Genomic DNA, 20408 nt, shown 5'->3' on the forward strand with positions numbered 1-20408 from the left:
TGGCCTAGTGGTTAGAGCGTCCGCTTCGGAAGCGGGAGGTCGTGGGCTCGATCCCCGGCCGAGTCATACCAAAGACTTACAAAAATGGTACTAACAGCTGCCTCGCTTGGCGCTCAGCGTTAAGAGGTTAGTGTTAGGACTGGTCGGCCTGGTGTCAGGATAATGTGACTGGGTGGGACATCATGCCACATGTCTACGGCATGATGCCTCAGTGCTAGACATCACTATAAACTGCCACATTGCAGACATCGTAGCGAGCGATATGACTGAAAAATTGTTAAAGCTACGTTAAAAATCCAAATCACATGACATCACATCACTCTACACCTTGGATGGTAGCATTAACTTCAGTTGGGTGGCTAGATTTGTATATTTGGATGTCGTCAATTGGTGAGACACTGGATGATGTTCTATGACACTTGAGAGAGGCTGAGTGTATAGAATGAAGGGAAAAGGTCCAAGAACAGACCTCTGTGGAACACGACAACATAGATTAACTGGGCTGGAGTGTATTCCATTCGCAGATACAATTTGTGTCCTGTTGACCAAGTAGGACTTGAACCACAGTAAGGCTGTATCATGAATGACAAATGCATGCTGGAAACGGTGAAGTAATATATCATTGTCTATTATTTCAAATCCTGCAGACAAATCGAGGAGGGTGAGGACCGTAATCTTTCCGCTATCCAAAGCAGAGAGAATGTCATTAACTACTTTTTGAAGAGTAGTTTCATTACTGTGGCAAGGGCGATATGCAGATTGTACGTGGCTAAAAAGACTGTTTGAATTCAGACGAGATACAAGCTGTGATAGAACAACCTTTTCTAAGATTTTTGAAATGAATGGGAGATTAGAAACTGGGTGGTAGTTCTTTAAATCGTTATGGTTGAGTGTTGGTTTCTTCAGCAGAGGCTTCACAATGGCAGTTTTGAAAAATGATGGGAATTCCCCAGACGAGAGAGAGGTATTAATAACATCAGTTAGTGAAGGCAATACTGGATCTAAGCACTCAAGCAGCAGTGATGTTAGAATTGGATCACGTTCACATTACTTTGGTGCACCTTCAACACAATTCAACACGACTAAATCCATAGAGACAGGTTCAAATGCTGCTAATGGTTGCCGCTCAAATTCTGTATCCCAACTGTATGGTGACGACGAGTCAGTTGAAATTGTGTTGTCAAGTTTATCTCTAATGGTTTGTACTTTGTCACGTAAGAAACTTGCAAACAGGTCAGGAAGGCCGACTAGATAGAAGGTAGTTGGAAGTGGTGTACCTTGACGTTAGCTTGTTAGCAATCTCGAAGAGCTCTTTGCAGCTGGAACTTTCCATGATCTTAGCACTGGACTATGTTTGTAACGTTGTTTTTAGCGGCTTCATAGATTTGCTTATGAATAGTGAGTCTGGTGGAAAGCCAAAGCCTCTCAGATTTACGGCGGTCTCTTTTGGCAGTGCGAAGCTGGTCCCTAACTCTGCTATACCATGGAGAACACTTTTGAATTGATACTCTGCACTTGGTGGCTGGAGCATGTTTGTCGAACAATGTACGCAGGCAGTTACTGCGTTGTTCTGATATATATATATATATATATATATATATATATATATATATATATATATATATATATATATATATATATATATATATATATATATATATATATATATAATGAAACTGCCACTGTAAACTGCAGATGAACAGTAAAATTTAATTACATAGGGTTGAGAAAATAAACATAATCGTCATCTCTGTAATGTACTCTCTCTCTCTCGTGAATAAAGAAATGAAAGTATGGCCTCGAGGTGCAATTATCTGCAATTCGCTCACTTTCAACCTCTTCCTCAAACTATAAATGTTAAATAACTCAGAAATATACATTTTAGATGTAGGTTTTAACTCATAGAGGAGAAACTTAAGATTTACATAGATCCACACCTACAGAAAAAAGAAAACAAAACCACATTGCCAGACCAGGTCAAGTGCTGGGGGTGGGGTGGGTGGGGTGGGGGTGGTTCCAATATTTCAAAAGTTTCTTGAATTTCCTCGAAAGGGCACCAGAGCAAAAGTGTGCATAATACCCAATTAACGTGCGCAAGAATAAAGCGATGGTCACATTTAAATTCACAAGTGCCTGCACGTTTGTGTGTGTGTGTGTGTTGTTGTTTTTGTTTAAGCCCGTAAGAGGGGTTCGGGAAACTCTGCTCCCCCCCCCCCGCCCTCGATTCGGCCCTGAAATCGATGATTTATTTTCTCAGAAATTGCGAGTTCAATATTCGCTATGTATGGCTCCATAATTAAAACTTTTCGATAGGCAGTTGGCTCTGACCCTGCACCCCAACAAAATGTCAAAATATCTAAAATGGGGGGGGGGGGGTTAGGGTCAGAAGACACTTGGATTAAATTAGTACAGGTATGGGGGCTAACTTAATCAGATGTGTTGCTTGTTGTGGGTGATGCGGAAAAATATCCAACTTCCACGTTACGACGGTTCGTTCTCCCACACTTTCATACTGATTAACTTCCCCTTTATAATGAACACAGTTAAATAATTGAGGCTTACCAGTGTCTGATTAAACCCAGTGGAGGCCCTTAGGCCCTTAAGCAGTCGAAATCTTGGACCTCCCTTCCCCCTCACAAATTATCTCCTAATATGTTTTATCAATAATATTTTGGTCCGTTGTCGCTGGGCCTCTAGGCCGGTGCCTACTCAGCCTATATGGCAACCCAGCACCGAAGTTTACGCAATTGAGGTTCAGTGTTCTACTATGAAAGTGTTGTTTCTTGAACCCCGTTACCTCCTGGCAGTTTAGCCACTTTATCGAGCGTAACTAGTGATACAAATATGCTGATAATTGAGGTTACCCCGAGGTATAGCTATTTATTCAGCGTTTTGCTATTAAAGTGTTCTGTTTCTTGACCCCCCTTCCCTCCACGCATTTTCTACGTTGTCGGGCGCCAGCTATTGATTATAAATACGCCTTTCGCAGCCGTGTTGACGGTAGATGTACATTTTAGCGCAGTTCCGTCCTGCTTGATCGAAAGTAGAAGATCTTCTTCAGAAAGGTAAGCCATTCTTGGTCATATTTTTAATTAGTGTTTGTACTACATTACTGTCTTTTTAACGTTGATTTGTGGAGTTGTCTTTATCAAGAGTAGTGTGAAAATTCGATCTTCAGGTCATTAGAAATGGGTCAGTTACTATCACGAGTCTCTGTAACAGAAAGTTTACTAACAACACTTTGCTGAACTGTATAAACATATCCTAGTCAGTATTTTTAACTTACATGTATATACGTCACTAAATATGCTAATATACTTGTAATTTACCTGTTTTATTCTTGTATGTAACACACACCATTATGTATAACCTCTTTTCAACAAGTGTCTACAGTCATACTGACGATAAAATACACTTGTTTCTGGGAGAGAGAGAGAGAGAGAGAGAGAGAGAGGAGTATTATGTGTGAGGATTGTAAGAGATTTCATATTACATGTAATGCACATATACCATATTTTCTTATTTCAATGGTATACATGCAGGGCCGAATTAAGGCTTTGTGGGGTCCTGGACACGTAAGATAGGGTCCCTTAATAGACCTACACGTTAAATACATGCTGAAAGCTGGCCATAACTTGTCATTGTTATGAGTATGCTTTTTATGGTTACGGTAAAGTATTAGATAGTTCATGACCATATATACGGTTTATTTAAACACGTGTTTATCACGGCAACCAGAGGGCCCTCATAACTATGGGGGTGGGGTGAGGCTTGTGCCTCACATTACCCCCCCCCCCCATTAATCCGGCCCAGTATATGTGTTCTCAAAATAAAAGTAGCGAAAGGAAAAGTAGCGAAAGGTCACTGGCATTATCAAGTCAAACCCTAAGAGTGAACGGATGGTGATAACGGTCAGTAGCGTACTAACGGGGGGGGGGGGGGGGGGCGGGGGCTGATGGGTCCGCCATTCCGGGCGCCAAAGGACTTGGCGCGCCTAAAGTGCGGCAGCTAGAGGTCCTGGGGCGCCAAAACCCCTTTCGGCTATCATCGTCGTCGCGAGCACCGATTAAATATGTGAACAACAGTTGTCATGCAGGATTTGGAGACTTCTACTTCAAGGTGAAAACATCACTAATGACCGCGTAAAACTGAAGATAATACGCTGGTGCGTAACTTAGTGTGATTTATGTCAAGACGAACGCTGACTATGGATTATAGCTAATTTTCGCTGTTTGGTTATATCCACTTTTTGGTCATATCCGCTGAATGCGTTCTGTCGAGCAATAAATAAATGTTTAGAGATATTTCTGAGCTGTGCAAAATATATTTGCTTAAGGTCACGACTTTGCTTTTACGTGATCAAGACTAAAATTATTTTTAAAAAAATTCTTAGGTCATGAATTAGACGCATGTACTTTAAGTGTCGAATACACAATAAACGTACTGAATTCACTCGCTCTGAAAACTCGGTATCAAAACCAAATTATTTGTCCAATTACACCGATTCATCGATATTAGGTGTTTTGTTTCCTTTTTTATACTTATTGCTACCATTGTTTCTACTGCAAATCCTCCTACTACGCGTGCCTGTTTAGATTTGCATTTGAATAATGTGTGTGTGTGTGTGTGTGTTTGCGCGTGTGTGTGTTGTATGTGTGACTTTTAATCTGAACGCAGCTTTAACAATTTTTCAGTCATATCGCTACGATATGTGCAGTGTGGCAGTTTCTTGTGATGTCTAGCACTGGGCATCATGTTGCAGACATGTAGCATTATGTCCCACCCAGTCACGTTATCCTGATACCAGGCCGACCAGTCCTAAAACTAACATTTAAATGTTGTGGGCCATGCGAGGCAGCTGCTGGTACCATTTTTTATAAGTCTTTCGTACGACTCGGCCGGTGTTCGAACCAGCGACCTTTCGCATCAGAGACGGACGCTGTAAGCAGATCACTGGAGTGGTTCCTTGAATAATGCAGTAAGTGTGATTCGTACGTGTGCACAACATTAATTGTGAATAATATGCATCCTTCGATTTAGTTTAGTACCGGCAGGACCAAAGATATATGTACTAGCGTACACATCCTTCTATTTAGTTTAGTACCGGCAGGACCAAAGATATATGTACTAGCGTACACATCCTTCTATTTAGTTTCGTTGCGGAAGGACCAAAGATGTATGTACTAGCGTACACATCATTCGAGTTAGTTTAGTTCCGGTAGGACCAAAGATGTATGTACTAGCGTACACATCCTTCGATTTAGCTTAGTACCGGCAGGACCAAAGATGTATGTACTAGCGTACTACCATTTTTTTTTTTTTCAAGAATACAGTTTTTAAAAAATGTTCAAAATTAGATTTCCCCGACCGGCACCACCGCCTTCCGCCATAAAAGACCCAACATTTAAATGTGGAGTTGATGGTGGGGTGGGGTAGGAGTATCTTTGCGAAACATTTCTTGCTCACAAATAACTTGAAATATATATTTTTTTCCTTCAGATTTCTTGGAAAGCAAAAATGTATTATATATATATATTATTATATCTCTTGTGGTTAATGAAAACAAAACTATCCGGGTTCGAATATGCCCCCCCCCCCCCCGAAAAATAAATGGTCTGTCCCTAATTTGTTGTTGTGGGTTTTACACCATTTTCAGCTCATTATGGGTTATACACTGCAGCCAGTATATCTGGTGGAGGAAGAACCCGCAAAAGTCTTGGGAATAACCATTGACCCACAGGAAGATGCTGGCAAGCTTTATCACATACCAACGCTGGCTGAACCCGTGAATCGAGCCCTCGCGGACAGAGGCGTGATGTCAGTTTTCTGAATAGGCCAGCGCCAAAGACTACTCGGCCACTCCGCATCCCCGCCCCCAAACAAAACAGCAAACTTGTGTAAACAAGTCGAGTTATTGTAGTTACGGTTAAAACCAAAACCTCAGTATCTGCTTATAATATTATTCATTTCTGCTGCTGGTTTTTGTTTTCAGTTTTGTTTTTCTTGGTTTTAATGGCACTTTCAGCACATATTTGGCTATATCGGGCCGGAGAAATGGGAGCTGAGAGCCTTAATGTCGAAGGTCTCGATTTTATTCAGATTGCTTATTTACATAAACGCGTTGACAAGACGATGTTGATTATTGTACTTTGAACTGTGAAAGGCACTAATTGGTACGATATCGCAAAGAGTTATTTAAATTTCAAAATCTGTGAACTGTGGCGAGAAATGTACATATATCAAACACCCAATCGATTCAACTCTGTTGGTAAATTCACTGCCCATTGTTAAAGTCACTTCATATATTTGGATTTCTTTTGTACAATGGAAAGCACACAGGTCAGGTTATAGGGTCTTAATCTCTTTAATATAACAGGGGACATAACCCTGCACAACATGGGACATAGTCTCTAACATAATACTAGGGACCATAAAAACGATACTCGAACGTCATCATAAGTCTGGGAAACAAAGGATATTGTTACATTAGATTGTCCTGAAATCTATCAGACGTCTCTCAGAAGTCTGATCAGCACAGAATACATTGGTACAAAGGAGTATCTCAAACTGCATCAGAAGCTGGCAGCACAGAAAATGTTACAGACATTGTAATTATTGAAATTATACTGAGATTGTAATAATTGAAATTGTACTGACATTGTAACTATTGAAATTAAACTAATAATGTAGCAATCGAAATTATACATACAGTGTAGTTATTGAAATTAGATTGACATGGTAGTAATTGAAATTATACTGACATTGTAGGTATTGAAATTATACTGACATTGTAGCTATTGAAATTATACTGACATTGTAGCTATTGAAATTATACTGACATTGTAGCTATTGAAATTAGATTGACAAGGTAGTAACTGAAATTATACTGACATTGTAGCTATTGAAATTATACTGAAATAATTGAAATTAAATTGCACGAGTATAAGGTACAGCATCATCCGGCAACTGTATTGAAACTTAAAGCTAATAGCAAAAACGATAAACGATAAAAAAGCAAAACATTAACAGACAACAAGACGATGAAAGAATGATGGGCAGATGCGTAAGAGCATCTTCACAGACAAGAACACGATGCGTCCTGAATAACCTGAGGAAAAGAGCCAACTCGAGGAGTGTAGGTACGTGAAAGTTGATGGGATAATGCTAGATGTGGAAAAGGTTGCCAAGAAGCTTAAGAACAACAAAAGCTATGGGCTGTATAATATAGCTGAGAAGCCGATAAAAGCAGGCGGCCGAAGAGTACTGCAGGAGATCTACCAAATATGAGATGGTATATGGTCTAATCTTTCTAAAGATTGGTGTACATTCATCCTCATAATGCTTCCGAAGAAAGGAAACTTGAAGAACTGTGCAAATTACAGGTCAGTAGCCCTCATCCCTCACACGTGCAAGGTCAAGTTTAGCGTGATACGGACATGAGGAACGATCGAAGAACACTTGAGCGAAGAACAAGGTTGATAGAAGAAGTACTATCCAAAAGATACTAATGTTGAAGCTGATAGCAGAAGAAATACTTGGGAACTGGATTCGAGTGACCGAAATACCCTGGTCGCTGTCGTTATCTCAGGGTGGAATTGGGTCAATTTTGTTTGTGTTTCCTCGCCTGATTAAAAACCACTGAAGTACCAATACAACGACCGGCTATTGACGGAGTCATTATCACAACACCAGCAGGCAACAGGCAGTCGTTCCCACGGCTTTTGGGCGATGTACCTATGATAGTGATCGTGTTTGCAACTATACTATGAGAGGAAGTGATGAATGGGATGCCAGGTGCCCTCCTGCGCTCCCGGTATTATTACTCAGGAATGTACTGTTCGCACCATTTCGACTGGAGCTCCATTTAAGTAAATTTATCATTCCCCTGAATGTTATGTTGCTCATTACAGATATAGATCGTTTGGAGAAATTAAAAAAGGAAAGTATTGATCGCTTAATGTACGACTTTTAGCTCATATAGACCGTGTCATATGCAAGGTGCGAACAATATTGGATGTATAATATATGGATCAGTGGGATAAGTACAAGACCATGTGTATGGAGCGATACTGCGCTTGCTTTCTTTTGCCCAGTCGTCACAGTGAGCAGGCAGTGTTTGCGCATGCACACTGAATCCGGTGCCTATCCCGATGATAATAAAGCTGCAGTTGTGAATATTTGACAAATTCATTACAAAAATTAGCACCTGACTTTTTGTGCGAACTGAAAACACGTTTCAGACACGTGTACATTCAGAAAATGCTGCGGCTCATGGTTTTCTCTACATAGAAGCTTCCATCAAGGATGTGTCTATACCGATAAATATATTCATTCAAAAAATTATGCTCATTAAATTTTTAATATCACGGTTACAATCGGAGCTGAATTAGTACAGTGAGTCCTAAAATGGTCAAGTGTTACGAACCATTTTGTTCGACTCATACCGTATGTACGTCTCTGCCAAGCTGTTAGGGGTAGGGGTACTATCCAAAATTGGATAGTACTATCCGAAATTGGATAGTAGATCGCCAGATTGCAGAGGCGTAGACTTAGTGGTGATGGGGCAGAGTGAGGTATCGGCATCCACTCCAGATAAATGTTCCGCTATCGGTAACTATATCGAGTGTAATGGAAAATAAAAGACTAACAACATTATAATTCTAGTCACGTTTACATTTTGTAATATTATTTAAAGTAACAAAATTTACAAAGCAATATAAAACATTTGAGTACCAATGTTTCCTCAGAGACACGTGGACGTAAATCACTTAATGTTTTAGCTCCCAACATTTATCTCAATATACGGTATTGCTGAACTACGTTTAATTACGATAGTAGTTGTAGCTTGAATTTGCTTGATTCAGTTGACATTTATAACTTGTTTCAGTCAGTAATGTGTACAAATCTGCTCATGCCATTTATTAGAGCTGTAACGCGGTTCCCATCATCGGCATCATCATCATCTTTATTTTTTAACGACAGAAAACGTATTCATTTTATACGGATTCTTATGTCACGTGTTTAGGCTCGAATAAACAGCAACACAAGAAAGAGTGAAAACAACAATCTTTGAAGAAAAAAAGTACAATAATTTATTTCCCTGGAAAAATTATGTAAAAATTAAAAAATAAGAACTTACGGTTTTATAGAATCAAATCCAAAAATAATCCAAGAATAATCCAAGAATAAAATTTTAGTAGTCCTAATAACAAAATGTTCTATAGATTTCACGTTCGAATCCCGACGAAAAATCCAAGATGGAAGACGATGACGCATGCTGCAATCTGTAGTGTTGAAGTCTGCAGTTCCTTGTGAAAACAAGAATTATCCCTCCGGTTTCTGATAGCTGAATACATTTTTATAAAAAAACTGTTCTTGTTCCACAATATTTCATGAGCACACGTATTTTCCAGAAAAATAACAGAATTAATTCTTATGAATCCAAGTAATTTTAAATAATTCCAAAACAAGTAATTTGAAATAACTCCAAACAGCACAACATACAACTGTTTAACAGTCCAGCTTCTCCTGAGATTAGGGGATCGCGTGATCATCTTCTCGAAGGTTATAGAAGGCAAGTGCTTGTTAGAGATCACGTTTACCCAGTGAAACCCTGACGAAAACCAATCATTTTATTCTAAGAAATAAAAAAGAAATAACATTTTTTTACATCTTAAAGACAAAGTCCCATCATGACCTCGAAAACAACCAATCATTTTAAAATAAAATAGAACTTGTTTACGATGGTTACTACAAATTTTGAAACAAGGTCAGAATTTAGATCAACACCTGGTGTTTATAAACTAACAGTCAAGGTCAAACTATTTTCTGAAAAAAGTATCATCTTTAGTTAATAAATTTACATTACAACATCATGTATTGAAAAATAATTTTTTTAAAACCGACAAACAATTAAACTGAAATAAATATATATTAAATCAGATATAATTAAATCAAATATACCTAACATGATGTTATTTATTTTGGTATCAAACCATTTCATAGAAGCACTGATGATGATGATGATGTTGTTGCAATTATAATATATTTACATTTGACAGTTCTTATTTAACCTTAAAACACCGCATGTCTTGAAAATAAAAAGAATGAATAATTGACCGATGTATCGGTTTGCTTGCACTTTTAGTATAGTTGGTGCACATATAACATGTCTGGTTTTAAATAAAAAGGAATGGCATTTTGATCAGATATTCATTAAAATGGTTAAATTTGTTGTTTCTTTCGTCGATGTACAACCAGAGCTGCAAAGACTCGCGATGAAAAGCAGCGCCTGAAAGCGAAATGTAATAATGTTGGTCAATGTGTATCAAGCTAGACAAGGTGAAATGTCCTCAGCGGTGGCTACTAACTAGCACATCGGCCGGATCTCTGTCTTACAAATGAAGAACGGAACGAACACGATTTTGGGGAAAAAAATACATAAATATAGGGGAAAGAAGTGTGAAAAATAAAGGGTGTGGAACTAACTTGAGACGAACTTGGGGTGGCCATTCAGTCGGGTTTTATAACGGACAGTCCAGTTGTCAGCTGGTCTGCTCAGTATGGTAATTTTACGTTTCCGTTATTTTAGAGTTCTGTCATTGGCCACTGTAGACGATCTGCACTTGGTAGGAAACGTTCATACGTTAACTAGTCTCCTCTGTCCAATGTATTTAATACCACATGGGATGGTAGTCATGGTTAATTAATAGTTAATTCGGGGTCGGATTAAGGTCCTTGTCTTTACTAGTCACTTTGTTTTGTAGGCCATTTGGCGGATGCATTCTTGACATGCCTCTGCCTCTTTGTGTATACACTTTTCAGTAACATAGTCATAACACACACACACACACACACACACACACACACGTACGTATATATGTCATCCCCCCTCCCAACAGGCTCTTAAGTCTTCGTAGGCCCCATCCACTGTTCATACTGTGCCTATTGATTGGATAACAGGTCCGGAGTTAATTTAAAAAAAATACCTGCCAAAACACGGTACTTAACAAGATACAATGAAATCTCGCAGCCCAAATGGGCACGTGGTCCATACCCATATATAACACTGCCGATAACCGGAAGATTCGTCGTGTACAGCAACTATAGTGCGAGTCACACCGGTCACGTAGGCATTCAACACCGACTATTTCAGTAATAGGTGTCATTTTTTAGAATTTGATTCTACATATCTTTAAGTGGCAATTATTCACTTCATTTGGATTCGTCTACATCCATATTACCTTGGAAGGTCGTTAATTAAACACCCCGATAGGTGCATGCGGCAAAATCAATGTTAAAGTACGTAGACATTTTTTGACTAAATGAACCTAAAGGTGTGATCCAGTACAATCTGGATTATATGTTTCGCGCTGTTATGTCACAGTGAAAGCAATGCACATTGATAAACAAATTCGTACTACTCTCGATTGTGAAGATTCCACTCGACGCGCACTTATTTGACCCAAGTTTAGCACATGACTACCATTGTGAAAGTCCACAGCGGTAATTTTCTTCTGGAAGTTTCTTGGTGACAGTTAAGGCGTAGAACATTCAATGATCGTGATTGAATAGACTTTGGTTAATGAAAATTAGCGTTAAATTTTAAAAGAACAATATATACTTAATTTAAAATGAGAAAATGCGCATACATGACCCATGTGACTTGTATATAGTCTTGAAGAGTCATCTAAATAAACGTAGATTTGTACAAATGGTAATTCTGGTCACAAACCACCCACCACATTCCTTTCAGAAATGGATCATGCAACTTTGTAAGTCCTATCCAGGACCGCGGACAGTGTAGGACAAATTACTTGGGACCACCGTTGTTTCAATTTGTGATTCACTGGGGCTTATTGGATAATTTTTCATGGGGCTTTCAAATCCTGTCCGCTGCCCTAGTCCTCTCTGATGCTTTTTGTGCTCATGTCTACTTTTCTGTTTTAGGCAGGTAACTGAACTATGTACTCGTGATTTTTAAACACACTATTTCTGTGAAGGGTGTACAGATATCAAACCTTTTAATAAGTTGTTTGAAACATTCTTCACGAACATATACTACGTTCATGACAATTACTTAAAAGTTGTCCTACGTTGATTGCGCATGCGTTAAATATTGGAGTGGAACAACCCAGATTCGACTTCCTGAAATAGTTATATAGTATGGTATTGCTGACGGACATGATAATTTCGCCACTTAAAGTGGACCCGCAACACACCGACCCCCCCCCCCCCGCCCAAGCAAACAACACCCCCCCCCAAAAAAAAAAAAATACTATCAGAACGAAAACTTTGCCAATACATTGGTAGGGTCTAGTAGGCCGAATCAACGTATAATGCAGATCTATACCGAATAACGCTATTTTTAGATCGTTGTTCATAAGCACCAGAGAATACCGTAAGGTGACGAAGGAAAAGGGAATTGGACGATGACAATAAACCGCGAGATCGTAAATATAATCAACAGAAGAGAATGCGAAAGTAGCAGAAAAAATTGTTGCAAAATTAATATAATTGTCCGAAAAATGACCCAGAAAACTATGTCATGTGCATTTTATGAACTGACTTACCGACTGTACGAACCATGGGCAGGTTTGATTGATTCAAATTAATTTATGGTACCGAGTAGGAAATTTCGTGTTGTCAGAGATTTCATCGTACATATTGATAAAACGTCAGGCTCCTGCGAGTGATTAAGCAGCAGGGAGGGCCAACCGGCTCTGATTGGTTCACCTGTATTTCGTCAAATTAAGCCTTCCTACAAAAACACAAAAAAATCGTAAAAAAAGTGCGTATTCAGCGTAAAACAACTTCGTTTACCTTTATCGCCGATGGTTTTTTTTCCTCTTTGTCGCAAAACGGAAAGTATGCGCGATTGTCGGTGACAATTTGGAGGCGTGCCCTCCCTGCTGCTTCCTGCGTCCCTTTTCGAAACCCAAGGCCTTTATCAAGGTACGAAAAAAAATATTTGCGCGTCTGCTGCCATAAATTAAAAATTGTTGGAGAATCACATTCCACTAAATTTTTCCATAATGTTCAGGAGGATTGACCTCCTCGATAAAAATCTTAAAACGTTTATGAAATTCACGTATACGATCTCTTAATTTAAGTTTGATTTTATCGAGTATCTTGTATAACGGTTCAATATCGTGAATTTGATTATATCTAACAATTATAATTTCACACTGTGTTGTAAGCATTTTAAGGATTTCCCACTCTGAGATTTCTATTTCTTAGTTGGTATGGCATATACGTTTATCAATCATTTCTAATTCATAAAGTTCATTTTCGAGTTTATGAAAATCTGCAAGTTCGTCACAACAAATTCTTCTCTCTCTCTCCAGACATAATGTTCAGTCTCTTTCTCGTAGTAGTCGCGCATTCCTTTTGCGAGATTGTCACGCAACTCTTTTACGCGTTTGTACATGCTAGTTTTTCCGGGTCCATCAAATTGAGACAGTATTTACTGTGTAAATTTTCAAGGTGTGTTTTGATTGATGCTACAATTTTGTCGTTCATATATGTATATGGTTTTGTCTAAATGTTTGTTGTGTTCAGACAAAAAATGATTACGAAAAAAAATATTTGCACGTCTGTTGTCATAAATTAATTGTTATACTAAATAATGGTACATTCGGAATCTTACACAGCTAGACTAGCTAGAGAGCGAGAAGAAGCACTTAAGAAATATATCCCTGTAAAAGATGAGTTCCCAAAAAATTTACAATTACAACAAGAAGCTAAGGAAGGTTTTACAGAATCAACTGAACTATTGTTTAAGCCTGTTACCACATCATTATCGCGTACTGCTCAACAACAAAATGTTGCAACAAGACGGTTAGCATCCGCAGCTGAACGATCCGCTGAAGCAGCTACTAGGGAGGTCACTGTGCTATCATGAGAGTTGCAACAAGGCCACCCGAAGAAGTTTTTGTAGATGCGTCAGAAACGCTACCTGGAGCCGAAGCTCCGCCGGAATACAAACCTGGTAAAGCAAAAGTCAGAGATGATATAGCAGAAAATATTAAGTTGAAAAATTACTATAATGCGGTTGATCTTGTAAATAAATATGATGACTATGAAAAATATATGGAACCGGGTTCACGGTCGTTGACCCGTGACCAATGGGAAGGTTTGTTGTTTAGAACATATAAAGGTATTACTCGAATCACGGCAAAATACGAAAATGATTTTGAACAATTTAAGAAAGATGCTAAACCAAAGATGGTTGTAGGTCCTCTTGTGACTGCAGATCCGTCAACACCATTAAAAACACCCATAATAACAACACAGCCGACTAGCATAAAAAAAACATCCGGCAAAGGTTTGGGGAGGTTTTATTCCCTGCCCTGATAATATTTTCAATGACGTTTCGCGGTTAGAAGTTCTCATAGGAGGAAAACGAGCTGGGAATAACTCACCAGAAATAATTAATGAAGCCGCTAATATTTGTCGGCGATTATTTCAAGGTGGTGTCATGGATGCTAGTATTTACCAAGAACTCATTGATGAACTCGTTGACGATTACAGCGATTAAACAGTAGCAAATAACATAACATGGTCATATACAACAGACATTATACACCCGTGCAGGTCAGAGCAGTAAACTCACGGTTACCAGTTTATAGAGCAACTTATGGAGACGGACTTGGCGATGTGGTTCAGGGTTTATTTGCGGGGTTAGCACCAAAAGTGGGTCCTCTTGCAAAACAGTTATCGATGAAAGCCATTAATGTTGTTGGTGAAAAGGCTCCTGGTGCAATTGTTAGTGCTGCTGGTAAGGCACTTTCGGCAATCAAAGAAAGACTAGCGCGACTAATGCGTAAACCTCAAAGAGGTTCACCACCACCGGTGAAATTACTAAGCACCGAGATTATGCCCGTGGATGTTAGTAAGGTGATAAATCAGGCTGCAAATCAGAAACTAGCGGCGTTGATAGATCAGGAATCTGACGCACAAAGAAATATCACAGCAAATTTGATAGCAGGAAGTGGACTTCGTGTGCGACGAAGATAATCACTATTTGAAAAAATACGCAATAGTATCAAATGTTCAAATACATATCCGACCCAGCATTTAACATAGATGAGCCGGTTCAAAAAGATAACTCAGTGCGTGATTATCAATTTTATTCCTATGACGTACGAGAGCGAAATCAACGAGGGCGTATCGAACTTAAAGTTCATGATACAAGTAGATATTTCTTGCCATCTGAGGCGTTTATTGAAGTACAAGGTGAACTTGTAAAGGCGGATAATACTGCATACTATCCCAATATACGAGTTGGTTTTGTCAATAATGGAATTATGGAACTATTTAGTAGCGCCATATATGTGATTGATGGAAAAAATATCGAATCGATTCAAAATGATGTCGATGTTGCCACAACAATAATTGGTCTAGCCAGATATTCTGACGACTTTACAAGATCATCTGGTCCATCAGTGATGTTTCCCAAAGATATTACCGACAGCGCCGATCATATTCAGTATATTAAGTTACGAACACCACGAAATACTGCATCTGATCCACAGCCACCTGCTGACCCTGTATACGAAGCTAGACCAGCTGATGTTTTTGATATTATAAAAGGTAATAGTGCGACTTACAAATTAGGATTTGCAACACGCCAAACAATGTTGTCAGGAGAACGAAGAAATTTTTTTGTGCGCGATTCCACTGTCTCACATCTTCGGATTTTGCAGAGATGTTAGAAAGGTTATCTTTGGAGCTAAACACACAGTTGTGCTCGTAAGAAAAAATGATGACAGTGATGCAATCTGGCGAGGAGCTGGTGTCGATGCTGGTATGGTAAGAATAACAAAACTTTCACTGTGGATGCCAATATTAACTCCATCGGTCACAGAAGAACCGCGATTGCTCTCTTTCATGAATCAAGGCGGTAAATTACTGTTATCATGGCTTACAGTAACCACAGACGCTATCCAAAAAAAGTTTCGTCAGAGATATATTTACTTGGCATATAGCATCTCAAAAAGGGGTTTCTGCGCCACGACATATTTTTATTGCGCTGCAGGATAATCGTCGACTGAATAATCAGGAACGTTCGCATATGATATTTGACAAACTCGATGTTACCGAGGTTTCGTTGAGGATAAATGGACAACAAGAACCGTCTGAGGATATATCGTTAAGTTTTACAAATAATCATGTGGCGCGTGCATATAATCGCTGGCTGACGTTTCTGTCGCGTAATATAAATATAGATACTGGGACGCAAATATCACAGTTTGATTTTACAAATTTGTACCCGATTTATTACTTTTCGCTGGAGCATCTTGATTTATCCAAACAATCTGTCGTTGATATACACTTTCGAGCTCGCGTAGGTGCCCCACCAAAACTCGCGGATGGTCCGCCAATTGTTGATGGTCCCTATAGAGCAGTCGCGGTCATTCTCAGTGACAAAGCGATGTTACTCGAAGGCACTAGTGGTCGAATGAGAGTCATTGATGCACCAGTAGAAAACATGTAGACATTATTTTAATAATGTGTAGACAATTAGATCAATCTCGTATTAAATAAAATGTCATACAGTCACGTTAATGTCACTCTGACTCCTGGTCAGGCGAAACAATTACAATGGAAAAACGCGAGCACATGTGAGGCAACGATAACACTAAAAAATGATCAAATCGCTAATGGCGGCCCAAACAAGTTATCGCTGACTAAAACTCAACTAAAACATTTCAATAAAGCAAAGCAAGCGAAAACTGGAACTCAACTTGATTTCGTTCCAAAAGCCATCAAAGATATGGTTAAAACCGGCAGTATATTTCCTCTTCTCGCCGCGATACCATCACTGATAGCTGCTGCTACCCCAGCTGTCGCTAAGGCCGCCGCGTTAGGAGCTATTGGAACCGCTGCTGGAATGGCATTAAAGAAAGCAACTGGAAAAGGATACAAAGAAAGGACGGGGTCTAAGACTTCCAGGAACTCCACCATCATGGTACCCAAAACGGTTCTGAAACAAAACGCAAGTGTTTTCACACCAATGTCAGATTTTGATTTACTCGATGATGTTAAACAATTGCGAATAAAGAATTTCAGAGGCGTTTTTATGAGAGATCAGTTACCGCAACAACCAAACAATCCAGAAACTGGAATTATTAATCTCGATAACAGTAACAGTCCAGGAACTCATTGGGTTGCTTACGCGATACATCCACGTGGAATTATCTATTTCGATTCGTATGGGTTATCGCCGCCAGTTGAATTCCTCAAATATACAAAAGACATTCCATCAAAAGTTTGGTACTCAACGCTACCAACACAGACACTAACCGATCCTCCGATATGTGGTCGTGAAGTGTTAAATGTTCTCACCGTGATATCAAAATCAATCAAACCACCTCACAAAGCCGTGCACGAGTATACCGCGGGTCAATTTAAACAGTTTCCTATCAAATAATGGTTGATATTTACGGAAGATCTCTTCTCAACAGAAAAGTGAAGCGCACCGATATAGATTTATCAAAATATGCGACCAAAGATGAAATCGACAATCTTTTAAGTCTGACCGGGATAGACCCAGATGAGGTTGCTATTTTTTAGGACCGACACGGAAAACTAAAAACCAGCGATATCAAATGGCATGAAATAATTCGTAGGGTTATTGGAGCTACTCCGGGTAACATCCCTGTGCTTACTGATAGCGGAAAAATCAAAGATTCGTTTATATCAATTGCGGAATTGCGAAATGAAATGCAGAAAGCTGCAGGGGAACGCGTAAAAAAGACCGGCGACACAATAACAGGTGAACTCAGCATGAACGGAAATAAAATAACCGTGTTAATAGATCCAACATCCGACGAAGATGCCACGACGAAAAAGTATGTTGACACCGTTGAAAGTAAATTATCCACGTTGTGGGCCGAGTATGACGTTAATGTAAACGCGTTTGCAAATCTCCGTAGAAACTTTAGAAAATTAATGAAACCGCAGAGGAATTCTTTGGTGATCCACTCTCCGTTGACGCAAAACTTTCTGATATCAAAACTAACATTGACACCATCAAACAAACACAGCAAGATATCGTAAGTGGGATTCCTGAGATCGTTAACAAAACCAGTTTGATTCAAATCCCATCTAGAGTTACTCCCGGGCATATTACCAACATAGTATACACGGTATCATCTCGATTTGCAACATGGTCTAAACAAAATAATACTATCAAATATACAGCAACAGTCACTGGAGTGTACAGGCTGTCTGTGTTCAGTGCTGAAAAATTTGAAATTTTCACAACATATCCCTGGCAACATTCCACTGACAAGTTTTCCGGGATTGTGACTATCATATTAAACAAGGGAACCGAAGAAACATTTATTCGTTTGTGTTTGCACATAAAAATAAAGAAGATGGTACAAACGACTAGAATGTCATTGGGTTACCAACCGGGTCTTATAAAATGGAAGAAATCAATGAAGAATTACAACGTCGAATAAAAAATATCACAGGAAAAGAATCTAAGATAACAATAACTGTTCATGAGCCAACGCTGTCTTCTGCCATCGAAATAAGCACCCCAGACTACGCCGTGGACATATATCAAAGTTCGATCAGAACAGTGTTAGGATGGCCTGAAACTCCGCCACCGGCACCACCAATACCACCAACGCCGAAGAAGTCCGACTATGTCACTGCCAATAAATCATATCATGAAATTACACCGTCATACAAACAACATCTGGATAACATAAAAAAGCAACGTTGGGTAGTAAGTTTAGCTTCAGTAGGGACTATATTTTGTGGATTTTTATTTATGAACTAATTCCCACCGGAGGAGATAAATCCTGGATTCTTGACCTACCTCGAGTTATTGAATATTTTAAAATCATTAATCAAGAACATAAAACACAACTAGAGCGACTACGGCAAAGTTTCCAAGAACATCTTTTTGATATAACAAGTTCACGCAGCGAAATCATCACGTGAATAGAAATATTAAATCAGCTTGTATCCGACATGGAATATATCAACCAGCGAGTAATTCAGGCGATAATCGATCATGTTGACGACTCAGATCGCTATAAACAAAGTTTCTTAGATAAATATAAAATAACAGAGGCGGATTTGCCGAATTTTAAACTTCCCGGGTATAATGTTCCCGAGCTAAAAAAATCAGTCAGCGATCTCATCAATGAGTTCTTTGATGACATACTCGCACAGCACAGACGATCACTTCCACCGGCAACTATCCTCAGACATAACAATGACCCCGAAGGGCATGGCAGATATGTATCTCCGGGCATCGTAAATATAACCGAAGTGGTCGCAGTCAATCTTGTGTGTGATGTAATCGATGGCAGCTACAGCACGGACACAACAGTATCAAATCAAGTACAGCAAGGATTTGTTCTTTATTCATTCACCCCGAAAGATGTACCACCTGGATTTCTGATTGTGCAAGAGCCGAACATTCCAGTCTATCTACGATGTCATAATCCGTGGCTGACCAGAATAAATTTCAAACTAACAGAGCAGTCTGGTCACCTTCTTGATTTTTGGAATGAAACACTACATATTAATTTACTTGTGAAATCCTAAGGATTTTCAAAGACTTTCAATCGTAGAACTCGTAGAAATGGTAGATTTCCACTTTCAAATCAAAGATTTTCAGTCTTAAAATTATATAACTAATTTTCACACTGACTTTTTTAGCGGGTACTTTACTAGTAAAAAAATTATATTTTTTCACAAACAACGATTTAAATCCAAGAAGTCAAAGACTTCCCAATTAATATATAATGTACCACCGCGTAAAATGTTTCATACATAACAAAGAACTTCTTGATGAAGCTGTCAAAACCGGAAAAGTTACCCCGGAAAAAATAATTGTTGATGAATACGGCACTGACGATTTTATATTAACTGATACGCAACTAAAAAGACTAAAAAAAGACCATATTGTGATCGCGCATTGCAGTATGCGTCAAATTTTAGAATATGTACGTATATTTAGATCTTAGATCTTTAGATCTTAAATATGTACCACCACATAAAGGTTTTCGTGTATGACAAACAAGCGCTCGAGCAAGCAGTTAAGGCTGCATTTACCCAAGAAGAAATTAACGTTAAATTTATTATTGACGAATACGGAGACGAAGATTTCTTACTAACACAGAACAGTTAGATAGTCTCAGACGCAAGGATATTATTTCAGTTGTATGTGACCGAGATCAAATTCTCAATTATGCGCACTCTTGCATTAAATCCGATCGACTAAGGGAAAGATTATCAGATTGACAAAGTCACCTTGATTTTTATCACCTTGATAAAATCAAGGAAGTAAAAAAAAATAATTATCTGTATCACTTTTTTTTTTACTTTCGATTTCATTTCTAGGTATTTACTTCCTTGACTTTGTCAAGGGACATACAATT

General features: G+C 38.9%; 1 protein-coding gene across 2 annotated transcripts in view; it reads left to right on the forward strand.

Annotated features, from left to right (window-relative positions):
* The first annotated feature begins 2892 nt into the window (after positions 1 to 2892).
* Positions 2893 to 20408, forward strand: part of LOC149796005 (ATP-binding cassette sub-family C member 1-like) — a 155144-nt gene continuing 137628 nt past the window's right edge. Inside the window, exons 1-2 of one of the 2 annotated variants that reach the window (XM_089965927.1) lie at positions 2893 to 3065; positions 4695 to 4978. The gene's annotated coding sequence lies outside the window, so the exon portion shown is untranslated. The remainder of the gene's footprint in view (positions 3066 to 4694; positions 4979 to 20408) is intronic. The other variant, XM_089965926.1, reaches the window with a different exon arrangement.

The sequence above is a fragment of the Sinohyriopsis cumingii genome, chromosome 7 (assembly GCF_028554795.1).
Source record: "Sinohyriopsis cumingii isolate HCF-2022 chromosome 7, ASM2855479v2, whole genome shotgun sequence".
In the NCBI taxonomy this organism is placed as follows: Eukaryota; Metazoa; Mollusca; class Bivalvia; order Unionida; family Unionidae; genus Sinohyriopsis; species Sinohyriopsis cumingii.